Source organism: Schistocerca gregaria, unplaced genomic scaffold (genome assembly GCF_023897955.1).
Source record: "Schistocerca gregaria isolate iqSchGreg1 unplaced genomic scaffold, iqSchGreg1.2 ptg000178l, whole genome shotgun sequence".
In the NCBI taxonomy this organism is placed as follows: Eukaryota; Metazoa; Arthropoda; class Insecta; order Orthoptera; family Acrididae; genus Schistocerca; species Schistocerca gregaria.
In genome coordinates this window covers 971,435-985,897 of record NW_026061728.1, presented here as the reverse complement: position 1 = coordinate 985,897, position 14,463 = coordinate 971,435, and the positions used below count along the sequence as shown (strand labels likewise).

The window sequence follows — 14,463 nt, the reverse complement described above, 5'->3', positions numbered from 1 at the left end:
CACCTGCAGGTTTCCACGACTGTCGGCCGTCGTGCCGACCATGCAGGACCGACTCCCGTCATTACTCCAACCATGTACGCTGAGCTGAAACAGTTGTCGGATGGTGGCGACAGGTCGCGCATTTCTTGCACCCCTGACGTTGCGCCCCACACACCCCTCCCTCCCGGCAGTGACCAATCTGAGGAAGGCTCTACGCACAGCCTCTTGACGGATACCAAAACCGTTTCTGACGCCGACGCACCTCCCCAAAGAACGGGGAAATCTAAGCGGGCGGCACGGAAGCAGAGTGAGGAGGAGATACGCACTGGAAAAGAAACTGCAGCGCACCATAAAGCAGATCCGAAAAGACGGCAGTGACCGCGGCAGCACAGATGAAATGGGTTCCGTCGCCCGCCACGTGGGGGAGGCCGATATGGACATGCATGTCGACCGTCCGAGTCCTGAGCTGATGGATACTGGCCATCAGCATACGCCATCCGAAAAGTCTTGGGCCGACGACAGTGAATAAAACGGACCCTTCCTATCCCCACCATGCAAGATTACACACTTGCCACAGTTAATTTAAATCGGATCGCATCCGATGTCAAACTTAAATGTTTGACCGACTCTCTACATGCAGCAGATATCGATATAGTTTTCTTCCAAGAAGTTGTGTCACCCAAGGTTAGAGAAATACCTGGGTATGATGCCATATTAAATCTAGGCACTGAGACGGGAACTGCGATTTTATTCAAAGCTGGCATCGCTTACCAACCTACAGCGATCTTAGAAACGGGACACGGCATTGCCGTCCAATTAGAGGATTTGCTCCTCCTGAACGTGTGCGCCCCGACAGGGTCCGCTGGCAGACGGGACAGAAGTGATTTTTTTAGGGCTGAAGTTGTGCCATTATTAACAAACATTCGTCTGAAGATCATCCTGGGTGGGGATTTTAACTGCGTTTTGCGAAAAGCAGATCAACGTCCGAATTTTAATTTTTGTCCCGAGCTACTAATGTTAACAGATGGACTGCATTTAAAAGATAGTTGGTGTCACCTTCGACCACACACGATGGGATATACCTATGTGAGCGCTGCTTCTTCCAGCCGTCTGGATAGGTTTTATGTTTCTCAAGATCTTTTAAATACCATTCGTGATTGTGAACTATGGCCGCTCAGTTTTAGTGACCACTCCGCATACCACATAACGTTACGGCATTTGCGACAGAAGACATTTTTGGGACGCGGCACGTGGCAGCTGAATGTCTCTCTGCTAGAAGAAGCGGACTTAAGGCGTTGCCTCGTTGCCACGTGGCAGCAGTGCCTCCAGAGGCAAGCTCGGTATAGGGAGCGCATTCTTTGGTGGACGGATTTTGTTAAGCCGCGGATTCAGAAATGTCTTTGCCAGTTTGCCAGGACCAGGGCTTATTGGAGGAAACAGTCTCTAGAATTTTATTTCCTCGGTTTACGCCAGCTGTACAGCGATCCCTCCGCATTGTCCGACAACCTGATCCGCATCAAGCGTATCAAAGCAAAACTTACAGCTTTAGTTCGTGAAGCACTTGTTGGTAATCGGGTACGATCGCGCTCTTCTGATGACGTTTCCCACGAGTCCACATCGTTATTCCATATCATACGGGAAAAGAAACGTGGTAAACAAAAACTTATTGCTCATCTTACGGATGCTGGGGGGCATCTGTACAATGAGCAGGGTGCTATCAAGGCGTATGTCTTCAATTATTTTCGAGAACATTATTCTGAGTCAGATACCGATCTATCGGCGGGGGATGATTTTTAACCGACATCGCCTCCACAGTGGATCAGGATGATAACGCTGATCTCTTGGCCAATGTCACCTACTCTGAAGTTAAGTCCATTATTGCGTGCGCTGCCAAGAACAAAGCTGCCGGCTTAGACGGCTTACCGGTCGAATTTTATTCACGGTATTGGGATGTGATCGGCGACGAATTGACCCAAATGTACAATGAATTGCTCTCGTATGCTGCCTTCCCCCCGCAGTTCACGCAAGGAATGGTTGTCCTGGTTCCTAAAACATCAAATCCGACTATGTTAAATGATTTTCGGCCCATTACGTTGCTTAACTCCGATTTCAAGATCTTGACTAGGATTATAAGCAACAGGCTTAAAGTGCTTCTTGGCAAAGTACTTGGCCCTTATCAGACGAGTGCAGTCAGTGGTCGATCTATGTTAAATGCCCTGTGTGAATATCGTGACCTGGCTTATTTAACTTGGATTACCAACACTGATTTGGCGTTACTGTTTCTCGACTTCGATAAGGCGTTTGACAGAATTAATCACGGATTTTTATTGCGCACAATGAGTAAAATGGGATTCAGTCAGCGTTTTCGACAGCTTATTAAGAAATGTATCTGCGGAACGTCTTCACGCGTGAAGGTTAACGGCCAGTTAACCGCCCCTGTGCCTATGCGACAAGCAGTACGACAAGGGTGCCCCCTTTCCATGACTTTATTCTCGATTGCTATAGAGCCACTTCTTAAAAAGTTTTACATAACTTTACATGGGTTGCAAACGTTAAACAACAAAACGGTCTGCCACGCCTATGCCGCCGATATCAGTGTGATTATTACTACCACCGAAGAGCTGGGGTCAGTTCGTCGGATTGTCCATCAGTACTCTGTCGCTTGTGGTGCCAGACTTAATGAGCGAAAGTCCAAAATCATGCCGTTGGGTCGTAATCCGAACTCCATCGATATTTCTTGGTTGGAGAAGACCGAACATCTGTGGCATTTAGGCCTGGTTATATCACCACATCCCCAGGCAATGCTCAACGCGAATTGGGAACGCAAGCTTACCATCTTACGTGCGGTGATCAAAGAACATAACATGCGGTCTTTAGACCGGATGCAGAGGGCACAGTTTATTAATAGTTACGTTTTCAGTAAGCTCTATCATACTGCCGCTGTTTTACCAATCCCAACAGCCATTGCGAAAAAATTTTTAGCACTTGCTTGCTGGTATGTCTGGAGAGGGAACATCTTTAAAGTTTCCTTTAAAGCTACCTCGTTACTTCGTTCCCGAGGTGGCTTAGGCGTCAAAGACCTTGAATCCCAATGTGTGGCTACTTTTTTAACTCGTACTTCCCGCATACTACACAGTAACCAAAATAGCCTTACGGAACAGCTTTTCAAGACCTTACGTCCAAAGGAGTTGTCTGCGCCAACGTATGTGGGACACATTCATCCCGAGCTCAGCTATGTCTGGCGATATTATGTGGAGCTCAGCTATGTTCAGGATAACCCGCATCCGTTCCACACGGCGGAGATCTATCGTGCTCTTACTAAACGGCAGCTGAATAACCCAATTGAGAAGAAACATTTAGGCATAAACTATAGAAATATATGGAAGAACATTAGTTATCCGTTCCTTCGTTCCAGAGTTCGATCTGTTTGGTATGACGCTGTCAATAAGGTGATTCCCACTGGAGAGAAATTGCACAAAATCAAGCTGCGGCCCACCCCGTTTTGTGCCAAGTGTAACCTAGTGGAAACCCTGCCGCATCTCTTCCACTGCAGGGATCAAACACAGATATGGCAGTGGACACGAAAGAAACTCGCTGTCATTAATAGGACGTCGGATACTTCCATTCAACTTCAAGACGCGCTCCGACCGGACTGGCAGCTTTATCCTCAATCTAAGAATAATAGTTATGTCTGGCTCATGGGCCAGTTCGTCTATTACATGCTCGTCCATACAACGGCAACGCTACACGATTATCAGATGTACCTCATCGAAGAGTACTATGCGATTAAGAAATTGCGACAGTATAAAGACCAGTTCCAATATTTTCTCACTATTGCTTTAAGTGATGGAAGAATTTAAGTTTCTAAATCCATTGGGCGGAGTTTTTCTTTTTTTTCACTACTTTGTTATTATTGTTATTGTTTCCATGGATTGGTCTGCTCCGCACCGTCAGATGTGGGTGATTTGCATCATGGATCAATAGACGGTACAGAGTACATCGTGCACTCGGCCTCGAACATTTAATTGTATTTTGGTGTTCCTTTTCGTTTTGCAATGAAAGCACTTTACTTTTGGTTCCGCAGTGCGACACCCTGAAGAGGATCCTCATTTGTTTACTTTCATTTCGCATTATCTTTCATCAAAGCTGCACAAAGATTTAGTAAGAACCAGAAGTTTTCTGCAGCTTCTATTATTCCTATCAAGAGGACTTATAATACGGGAAATGGTTGTTTGGCATGTCCCTGCTCTATGGTGCCCCCACGTTACCAGCGCGCATCTTCAAACGCATAGCATGCTCAAGGTTTTGAGAAGCAGGAATCCACAATCAACCATCTGGCAACAGAATTCACCATACCAATAAACGACATGGAAACTGGGAAAATTATTTGTACGCGAAGACCAACTTAGAGTATCTGCTGTGCTGGATTTCATAGTGTGCTGCGTAATCCTAAGACCAGACATGGATTTATTTTAACATTCTGTTTATATGTATAAAAACACTGGCGCACATGATGCCACTTTAAAAATTAATACAAAAATGAATAATACACAAATAGCCATAACATAAAACCACAAAACCATGCGAATGAGTGCGGGGTATGGCAGTGACATCGTGGCCAGGCCTCAGGATGCGACGCCTGCCCGCCTTGCCGCCGACTGCCTAGCGCTGAGATGCATAAAAAAAATAAACAATTAAAAAATTAAAAAAAATTTAAAAGGCAGCCCGGCTAGCTCAGTCGCTTGAGCATGATACTCTTAATCTCAGGGTCGTGGGTTCGAGCCCCACGCTGGGCGGAACGGAATTTTGTTCCGCTGCAGATGTAAATTACCGTTTTTCTGATTAACGTTATGTAATGGAAATAGCAACTTTAAACTTTGCCTACGTCTCTGTCAGTCGCAAGGAAACTGTATTTGAAAGTGAAGGTGATTTTGTAGTCATGTGTGAAAGACATGTTCTGAAATGCAAGTGTTGTTGTTTGGAGAGCACATCGGTTACGTGTCACATGTGTAGCCAAGCAGTAATAGGTCGCCAAAGCTGCAAATATTAGTCGGTGATATGAAGTGTTGTCAGCTGAAGACTGATGATCCAGACGACCGTAAGAACGAAGTACGCAAAAGAACAGCTAGGCCGCGCCTCTTTAGCTCAGTGCCAGAGTACTGGTCTAGTAAACCAGGGGTCGTGAGTTCGATCCTCACAGGAGGCCGACGAATTTTCGAAATCAGTTGCGCGTCGTGACCGTATAGTAAACAGTATCTGGGATGACGAACAATTAGCGACAGGCGTTATATAAGAATTACTTTCAGATGTGATTAAGGGGAATAGCGCAGATAAAGCATTTGCCAAAGTGGTACAGCATAAGGTGGGACGAGGCAGTCTGAATTATATCTTATAGATGTATTTTTCACATATCTCAGAGCCTCTCGCGGCCGTCGTCGCCGCCGCTTCTGCAGAAGTAGCAAATGGCCATCGTAGCAAATGCGGCGAGAGACGCCCTGTCTTCGATTGCGAATGCACAAAGTGTGTGGTTTTGTTTCCCAGTCTATATTTGGTCGGTCTCGTAAGAGGTTGAATGTGACGAAAGGGTGGGAAACAGCAAGGGGCAGCGTCTGTGTAGAACGAAAACACAATTCCTCTGGGGTGTGAGCGTTTCGAGATGAGTCGTATATAAGTCAGTGACCGTGTGGCCTAATGGTCAGTCTGCTTTCCGCAGCGCTGCGGCGAGGACGTCTTGTTTACGTCCCGTCCGCGTGGTCGCGAGTGCTCGTAGTTGTTTACTACTGCGTTGTCGCCTGTTTGGAGTCCATCACTACCGACGCACCATGGCACATTCATACAGACAAACCACCATCAAGATCAGTTTTCAACCCGATCATGCACGACCGCGAGCTTTTGAAGTGGAACGTTTCTTACGTGACGACGTTAAAATTTTCCCGCGAGACATAATTGGTATCCATCTCTCTATCACGAGCAGTGTTGTCTACGTCAAGCTAGTAAATGACGAGGTGTGCAACAGAATCGTGAGCGCACATGCGAACGGTCTTAAATTCAAACATTCTGATGGCCATATTGGGGCGGTCTCTATCGATCACGCGGGGCTTGGCCTACGTACGATACGCGTCTTCGAACTCCCTTTTGAAGTACCACCGGACGTAGTCGGCGCGGCTTTCCAGCCCTACGGCGGAGTGATCAGCCATATGGCAGAAGAATGGACCACCTTTACAACGTACCCCGTTAAGAACGCGGTACGACAGATTAAAATTGAATTGACCAAACATGTTCCGTCCTATCTTGTCATCGGCGGATGTAGGGCGATCATTATGTATGACGGTCAGCCACGCACTTGCTCTGGTTGTGGCCAAGTAGGGCACGTCCGTTCGGATTGTCCCCGACGACGGCTTACTCAAATCCCGACAGGTGAATCTATGACTCCTTCTACGGTGACGACCCTTCCTCTCAATTACGCCGAAGTTACACGGGCAGCAACCTTTACCGATACTGACGACATTAGTCCGATAGCTGCCCCCGACGGCGAGAACATAATGGCTTCTACAGTACAGGATCCGGTCTCTACAACGGCACCCCCACCTGAAGATAATCGCCGACCGACCTTGCAAGAAGGCGTGGATGCCAGGATGGACATTGACCCACGGGTTGTGCCGACAGCGGCTTTTCTTCCAGACACCGGAGCAGCTGAAGAAATCCACCCACATTCAGATACTGAAGCACACGACCGTAAACAGCGTTCCCCGCGAAAACACAAGAGACGGCGGCGTGCTCCATCGGAGGAGTGTTTGCAGCGATCGTCTGACATGGACAGTGGAAATTCCGACGACGGTACCGGCGGTACAGAGGCCACTGTAACTTCAAACTCAACAGATCGCCGTGGTGACGGCTTCAGCCCCTCCGACCCCACAGAACAGCAGGATAACAAGCAGGCAGCCGCTGCCGATTCCCAGCCAGAAGAGCCGATGGAGTCAGCGCCGAGTGCCGCAGCAGCCACTAACAGCCACCAACAGCCGATGGTATTTCATGGCGACTGGGCAGACGACTGTGAGGCACACTCCTTGCCCATCGTGTCGGACGACACGGGGGGAAATTTATCCCACCAGTGCTGACCCTTTCCCGCCATCAGTTAGAGTGACGAGACAGCCTTACAGGGGTACTGATGGTCAACACGGATGCTGTGGATAGACCTCAAACTTATCACATTGCAACTATAAACATCAACACTATACGGACGCGCGCTAAGTTATCCTTGCTTCAGGATATGTTGAACTCTGCTTCCATCGACATAGCCCTCCTCCAGGAAGTGTACGTCAACGACTTTCCAGGCATGTACGGTTACGATGCTTGCGTCTCTCCAGCTTCCCCAACATGCAGCGGTGTCGCTGTACTTCTTCGGGAAGGGATAGTGGCGGACGATATGATGTTTCTGCCTGGGGCAAGAGGAATGGCACTCACAGTACTGGGTGTCCGCCTTATCAATATCTACGCACCTTCCGGGACGGACAAACGTCGCGAACGTTCACGATTCTTTGCGGAAGACGTCGCCCCGCTCTTCCAAGGCCCCCACGACCGTCTGTTGTTTGGAGGTGACTACAATTGCGTACTGGCGCCCAGAGACCAACTACCACGTCATAATCCGTGCCCGGAACTCGAGACGCTAATTCGAGACCTGCAGATGGTGGACACTTGGGAACATCTTCACGGCCACCGACCGGGATTCACGCACTTCACGAGTCACTCTTCCAGTCGTATCGACAGGATTTATGTCTTACGCTCTCTCGCCGCTGGAACACAGGATGTGGAACTGTGGCCTGCAGCATTCTCGGACCACTCAGTTTACATTCGTGCCGTCACCCTGCGGCGGCGACAAATGTGGAGAAGCCGCAGCCCGTGGAAATTAAAAATCGCTCACCTGTCGTACCCGGATTGCCGCCAAGCCGTTGAGGATACGTGGCATTCGTGTGAAAATCGCCTCCGTGCGTATCCCACAACGATCCGCTGGAGGTTGGACTGCGCCAAACCGGCACTGAGGCGAACGTTGATAATCTACGGTCGCGACCATGCTACTTGGCGAAGACATACACTCGACTTTTACTTCCGGGTCTTGCGCACCTGCGATGCTATGGCGCCGTCTCCGGAACGACAAACGGCGGTCCACCGTGCCAAGGCTCAGATCCTCGCTCATATGCGACGCCACCTAGAGGGGGTAGTCATCCGCTCGAGGACGCAGGATCGGATACCTAGCGAACGCCCGTCAATGTTCCACGTCCTTCGTGAACGTAAACGACGCCAACGAGCGCTGATACGCTTCATCGATACGGAGAACGGTCATCGCCTCACCACGCAACAAGACATAAACACAGCGTTCTACAATCATTATGCCCAGCTCTATTCCGCTCAGACCCGTGATCCGACAGCACTGGAGGACGTCTCTCAGACGATTTACGGCACCGTCACCCCGGTAGTAAAAGCGGCCTTGATGGAAGAAATTACAGAAGAAGAAGTGATCAACGCCATTAGAAAAGGAGCTGTCAACAAGTCTCCGGGTCCTGATGGCCTCCCCTTGGAATTTTACCGGACTTTTCAATATTTATTAGCCTCCCGATGGACGGACATCTGTCGCGAACTACTATCCCCGGACGTGCCGCTCCCTGCGGCCCTTGTGGAAGGGATGATTATTCCTATTCACAAACCGTCTGGTGGCTGACGACTGCAGGACTACCGCCCGTTGACGCTATTGAACTGCGACTTTAAGATCTTTTCTCGACTGTTGGCGGCGCGGATACGCCAGACCCTACGCAATGTTATCTCACCCGATCAGACGTCATTGGGAGGCGACAATAATATTGAAACAGCACTCAGCGAATATCGTGACTTGATCTCACTGGCGAGGGCATGTCGTCTGAAGGGTGCACTGGCGGCCATCGATTTTAGTCAAGCTTTCGACCGAGTGGACCACAACAATTTGGAAGCGGTCCTCCAACATATGCGGTACCCACAGCCATTCGTCACTGTCGTCATGCGACTACTCCGTGGCGCGACGTCCAAGGTGATCGTCAACGGCCGACCTTCGCAGCCCCTCACAATTTCTCGATCGATACACCAAGGCTGCCCTCTGTCCACTTTACTTTACGCTGTGGCCATGGAACCTCTCCTCTGCGGCCTGCGCCAACGACTAACGGGTATGACGTTACGAGGCCACACTTTCCGATGTAAAGCGTACACTGACTACCTGCTGATTGTCATCCGCAACGGTGACGACACCGCTAGCGCACTAACTTGGATAGCGAAATATGGCATGGCCACTGGTAGTCGTATCAACGTCGCAAAATCGGTGGCGATGAACATCGGGGTCGGATTGTCTGAGAACAGTGTCACCCCCTTACAGCTCAGTGATAGTTTGAAATGTCTAGGCATTGATTTTACAGACGATATACGACGGACTGCTGCTCACAACTTTCGACGGCTTTTACGAAATGTTCGGACTGCAATTGCCAACAACCACCTACGAGACCTGGATATCGTCCAACGGTCTCAGTATGTCAACACACATTTAGCGTCACACATTCCGCACTACACCCAGATATTACCTATACCGGTGATGTTAGCTCGCCGTATACTTGCGGCTTTTGGGTCCTTCGTGAGTTCTTTTCAAGATCAAATGTGAGACTCTCACCCTTCCCCCGGATCGGGGAGGGCTTGGCCTTTATCACGTTTATGACAGAGCGGTTGCCCTATTTGTGAGCACATTAGTCAAACTATGGCACCGCCGTCCGGACAGTCTGACCAGTTTGTCAATAGAAGAACTAGCACCGCCCTCCCTGTTGCCGCCTGTGCCGATACACCACGTCCCCTCTTCGCTCTTATACATCGGTGTCTTTTACCTCGAACTCAGTTACTTTCGACTTGCCTTACCAGCGACTCAACTGGCGTCGGCAAAGACGGTTTGTAGGGTCCTGCAACGTGGACGACCCGACAACGTAGTGGAGAGGAAACACCCGAACGTCAACTGGAGGGTAGTGTGGAGGACAATTCACCACGTAACACTAGACACTGACGTCACGGCGATGTGGTATATCACTGTCAACGGTAAGCAGGTGACCAGATCAAGGCTACATGCGATCCACATGGTAGACTCACCCACGTGCACGAGCTGTGGCGTTCAAGACAACGATGAACACCGTCTTAGCTGTGGCTAGTCCACAGCAGTGTGGCACTTAGTGAGGCAAATGTCAGCATACTTCCTTCCGGTAACGCCAAATCATATCGCCCCTAAGACTACCTTATACCCGGATGAAACGTATTACCCACGGACTAAAACTAATGCAATGACGTGGTTTCGTGGACATGCAGTGCATTATTTGTTTCAAGACGGCACTAAGGACACTTTAGACTTTTGGAACTATTTGCAGGAACGACATTGCAAGATCCTCCGTAACCCAAAGTAGCGACAATATTTTTCCAATTTTTTGTGGAGTGCGTTCCACGACCCTCCACGTAGCTGGAACGTCACGGATAAGAGAAGCTAAAATTACAATACGATAATAGAACACTACACGGTACAACGTGGGATCTACTTCCATCATTACGAGAAGTCATACGTGGATGATACAGCAGATGGAGAGTTTCGTTGTGAACCCTCACACTCTGTAGCAGTATTTGTCCCGTTTCCTCTTTTTGTCCCCGGTGCGAAAAGGTCTTCGCAGTTTTAGTTATCCCATCCGGTGCAAGATGTAGCACTGGTTAATTGTGGTATGGATTCCACCCTTCAGTTTTGTTTCATGGTTTCCTTAGCCCCGCACTTTGCTCTCTTTATTTATGCCTTTTTCTACAACTATTAGCATGGTTTTAGTTACGTGCGTCCCCAACTCGACGCAAGGAGTGCACTTACTAGTTTTCTGTTCCTCACTGTTAAAAAAAATAAAAATAAATAAATGAATAAATAAAAAAATCACAATAATACACCAACTGTATCCTTTGTACCACATCACATCCCCAGGATGGGAGGGGGCAGGCATCGTGGACAGGCCTTGGGTCGCGACCCCTGCCCACCTTGCCTCCGCCAGCCCCCTCCCTGCTCCATCAAATAAATAAATAAATATAAATAAAAATAAAAATAAATAAAAAAATAAAATGGATAAGGCGTCGGACTTGAAGGTTCGAATCCTGTCACGGTCGTGTTTTTCCAGTTCTGAAAAAGAAACATATCGTTTTAGTGTAGCAATTGAGCAGTACGAAACCGTCTGAATGTTGCTGTTGACCATTTCCTGCTTGGAGATGCTCCTGAGCTTGAAACACACACAACAAGACCGGTGTTAACTAGCGAAATGGTCTCGACAGCACGGTAGCTCAGCGTGTCCGGACACAGTGTTAGCTGCCCTCTGCAATAAAAAAAAAAAAATAAATAAATAAAAAAAAATAAAAAAATAAAACTGAGTTAATGGATCAACGACGAACTGAAATGGACGTCTTACGACGTGCACAACGAGCAGATGAAACGAACAATACGATATTTTTGCCTGCACGGTAACTCAGCGTGTTCGGTCAGAGGGTTACGTACCCTCTGTCATAAAAAAACTGAGTTAATCAGTCATCAATGAACTTCATCGGATGTCTTACAACGTCAGCCCCGAGCAGATACAACGGAGAAAAGCACACAAAATGAGAGCTAAAAAAAAAAAATCTGGATAAGGCGTCGAACTTCCGATGCGAAGATTGAAGGTTCGAATCCTGTCACGGTCGTGTTTTTCCAGTTCTGGAAAAGAAACATACCATTTTAGTGTAGCAACTGAGCAGTACGAAACCGTCTGAATATTGCTGTTGACCATTTCCTGCTTGGAGATGATCTTGAGCTCGAAACACACACAACAAGACCGGTGTTAACTGGCGAAATGGTCGGCAGCGTGCCGTCGCCGCGTGTTTTGACTGGCACTTGCACATCTAAGACAACGTCGGAGAATAACTCGTTCAGCTTATGAGTCACATCAAGTATATATGTTAATTTTGACGCCACTATCTCTGCAGGTTTTCATGCAATTCCTTTACCTCTCAGAAATGATTATGAAATAAAAGTGAAGTACGTGACGAGTGTGACGTTAGGAAAACATGGGCAGCATGGAGAGATTCTGTATGGGACCAATCAATGCAAACGAGTACTGTGTGACGTACTACCCGGCACGTATTCACCGAGGCTGAGAGAATGTGGGTTTGGTAATATATTCATATACATACGGCCTGGGAAATCAATAAAAAAAATTCAATGTTACTTTACAATCAATGTGAGTGGCGGCAATCGCAAGAGGCCTAGAACTATCTGCCCCTGAAATCCTTGCCGCCACCTGCCTGGCCCGCTCGATATATGTAGAAAGAGAGTGTTGGTTTGGTGATATGTTCATATACATATGGTCTGGGAAATCAATAAAAAAAATTCAATGTTCCATTTCAATCGTTGTGAGTGGTGGTGAGTATGAGGGGGGCACTGGATCCAGGCCTAGCACTATCTGCCCCTTAACTCCGTGCCGACATCTGCCTTGCCCGCACGATATATCTAAAACGAGAATGTTGGTTTGGTGATATGTTCATATACATATGGTCTGGGAAATCAATAAGGAAAATTAAATGTTTCTTTACAATCAATGTGAGTGGTGACCGGTATGAGGGCAGCTCTGGAACCAGGCCTAGAACTATCTGCCCCTGAAATACTTGCCGCCATTTCCCTGGGCCCTTCGATATATGTAAAAATAGAATGTTGGTTTTGTTATATGTTCATATACATGTGGTTTGGGAAATCAATAAACAAAATTCAATGTTCCACTACAATCAATGTGAGTGGTGACGAGTATGAGAGCAGAACTCGAACCAGGCCTGGCACTATCTGCCCTTAACTCCGTGCCGCCATCTGCCAGGCCCGCTCGATATATATATAAATAAAATGTTGGTTTGGTGATACGTTCATATATATATATGGCCTGAGAAATCAATGTAAAAACTTCCATGTTCCTTTACAATCAATGGGAGTGGTGTTGGGTATTAGGGAGGCACTCAGACCAGGCCTAGAACTATCTACCCCTGAACTCCTTGCCACCATCTGCCTGGACTGCTCGATAAATGTAAAAAGAGAATTTTGGTTTGCTGACATGTTCTTATTCATATAGTGTGGGAAATTACTAAAGAAAATTCAATGTTCCTTTACAATCAATGTGCGAGATGGCAGGTATGAGGGCAGCACTGGAACCAGGCCTAGAGCTATCTACCCCTGAACTCCTTGCCGCCATCTGCCTGGGCCGCTCGATTTATGTATAAAGATAATGTTGGTTTGGTGATATGTTCATATACATATGGTCTGGGAAATCAAAAAAAGAATGTTCAATGTTCCTTTACAATCAACGTGAGTGGTGATGAGTATGAGGGCGGCACTGGTACCTGGTCTAGCACTATCTGCCCCTTAACTCCGTGCCGCATTCTGCCTGGCCCGCTTGATATATGAATAAAGAAAATGTTGGTTTGGCGATATGTTCATATACATATGGTCTGGGAAATCAATAAAGAAAATTCAATGTTGCTTTTCAATCAATATGAGTGGTGACAGGTATGAGGGCGGCACTGGAACAAGGCCTAGGTCTATCTGCCCCTAAATCCTGCTGCCATCTTAATGGCCCGCTCGATATATGTATAAAGAGAGTGTTCAGTTGGTGATATGTTCATATACATGATGATGATGATGATGAGTCCCATACTCCGTTTACCGAGCGTAGGGGAGCGACGCGGGAGACCCGCGCCGCCATACTAGGCAAGGTCCTAGTGGAGGTGGTTTGCCATTGCCTTCCTCCGACCGTAATGGGGATGATTGATGATGATGATGAAGACGACACAAACACCCAGTTATCACGAGGCAGGTGAAAAATCCCTGACCCCGCCGGGAATCGAACCCGGGACCCCGTGCTCGGGATGCGAGAACGCTACCGCGAGACCACGAGCTGCGGACCTGGTCTGTGAAATCAATAAAGAAAATTCAATGTTCCCTTACAAACAATATGAGTGGTGACAGGTATGAGGGCAACACTGGAACCAGGCCTAGAACTATGTGCCCCAGAAATACTTGCTGCCACCTGCCTGGCCCGCTCAAAACATGTATAAAGAAAATGTTGGTTTGGTGATATGTTCATATACATATGGTCTGGGAAATCAAAAAAAGAAAGTTCAATGTTCCTTTACAATCAACGTGAGTGGTGATGAGTATGAGGGCGGCACTGGAACCAGGTCTAGCACTATCTGCCCCTTAACTCCGTGTCGCATTCTGCCTGGCCCGCTTGATATATGAATAAAGAAAATGTTGGTTTGGCGATATGTTCATATACATATGGTCTGGGAAATCAATAAAGAAAATTCAATGTTGCTTTTCAATCAATATGAGTGGTGACAGGTATGAGGGCAACACTGGAACCAGGCCTAGAACTATCTGCCCCAGAAATACTT

The 14,463-nt window shown here is 47.7% G+C and overlaps 2 non-coding genes across 2 annotated transcripts; both read left to right on the top strand.

Annotated features, from left to right (window-relative positions):
• Positions 1-4,702: 4,702 nt before the first annotated feature.
• Trnak-cuu (transfer RNA lysine (anticodon CUU)) lies at positions 4,703-4,775 on the top strand. The gene has a single exon. It is a non-coding gene; the product is annotated as a tRNA-Lys (tRNA).
• Positions 4,776-5,113: 338 nt separating this feature from the next.
• On the top strand, positions 5,114-5,185 carry Trnat-agu (transfer RNA threonine (anticodon AGU)). The gene has a single exon. It is a non-coding gene; the product is annotated as a tRNA-Thr (tRNA).
• The last annotated feature ends 9,278 nt before the right edge of the window (positions 5,186-14,463 follow it).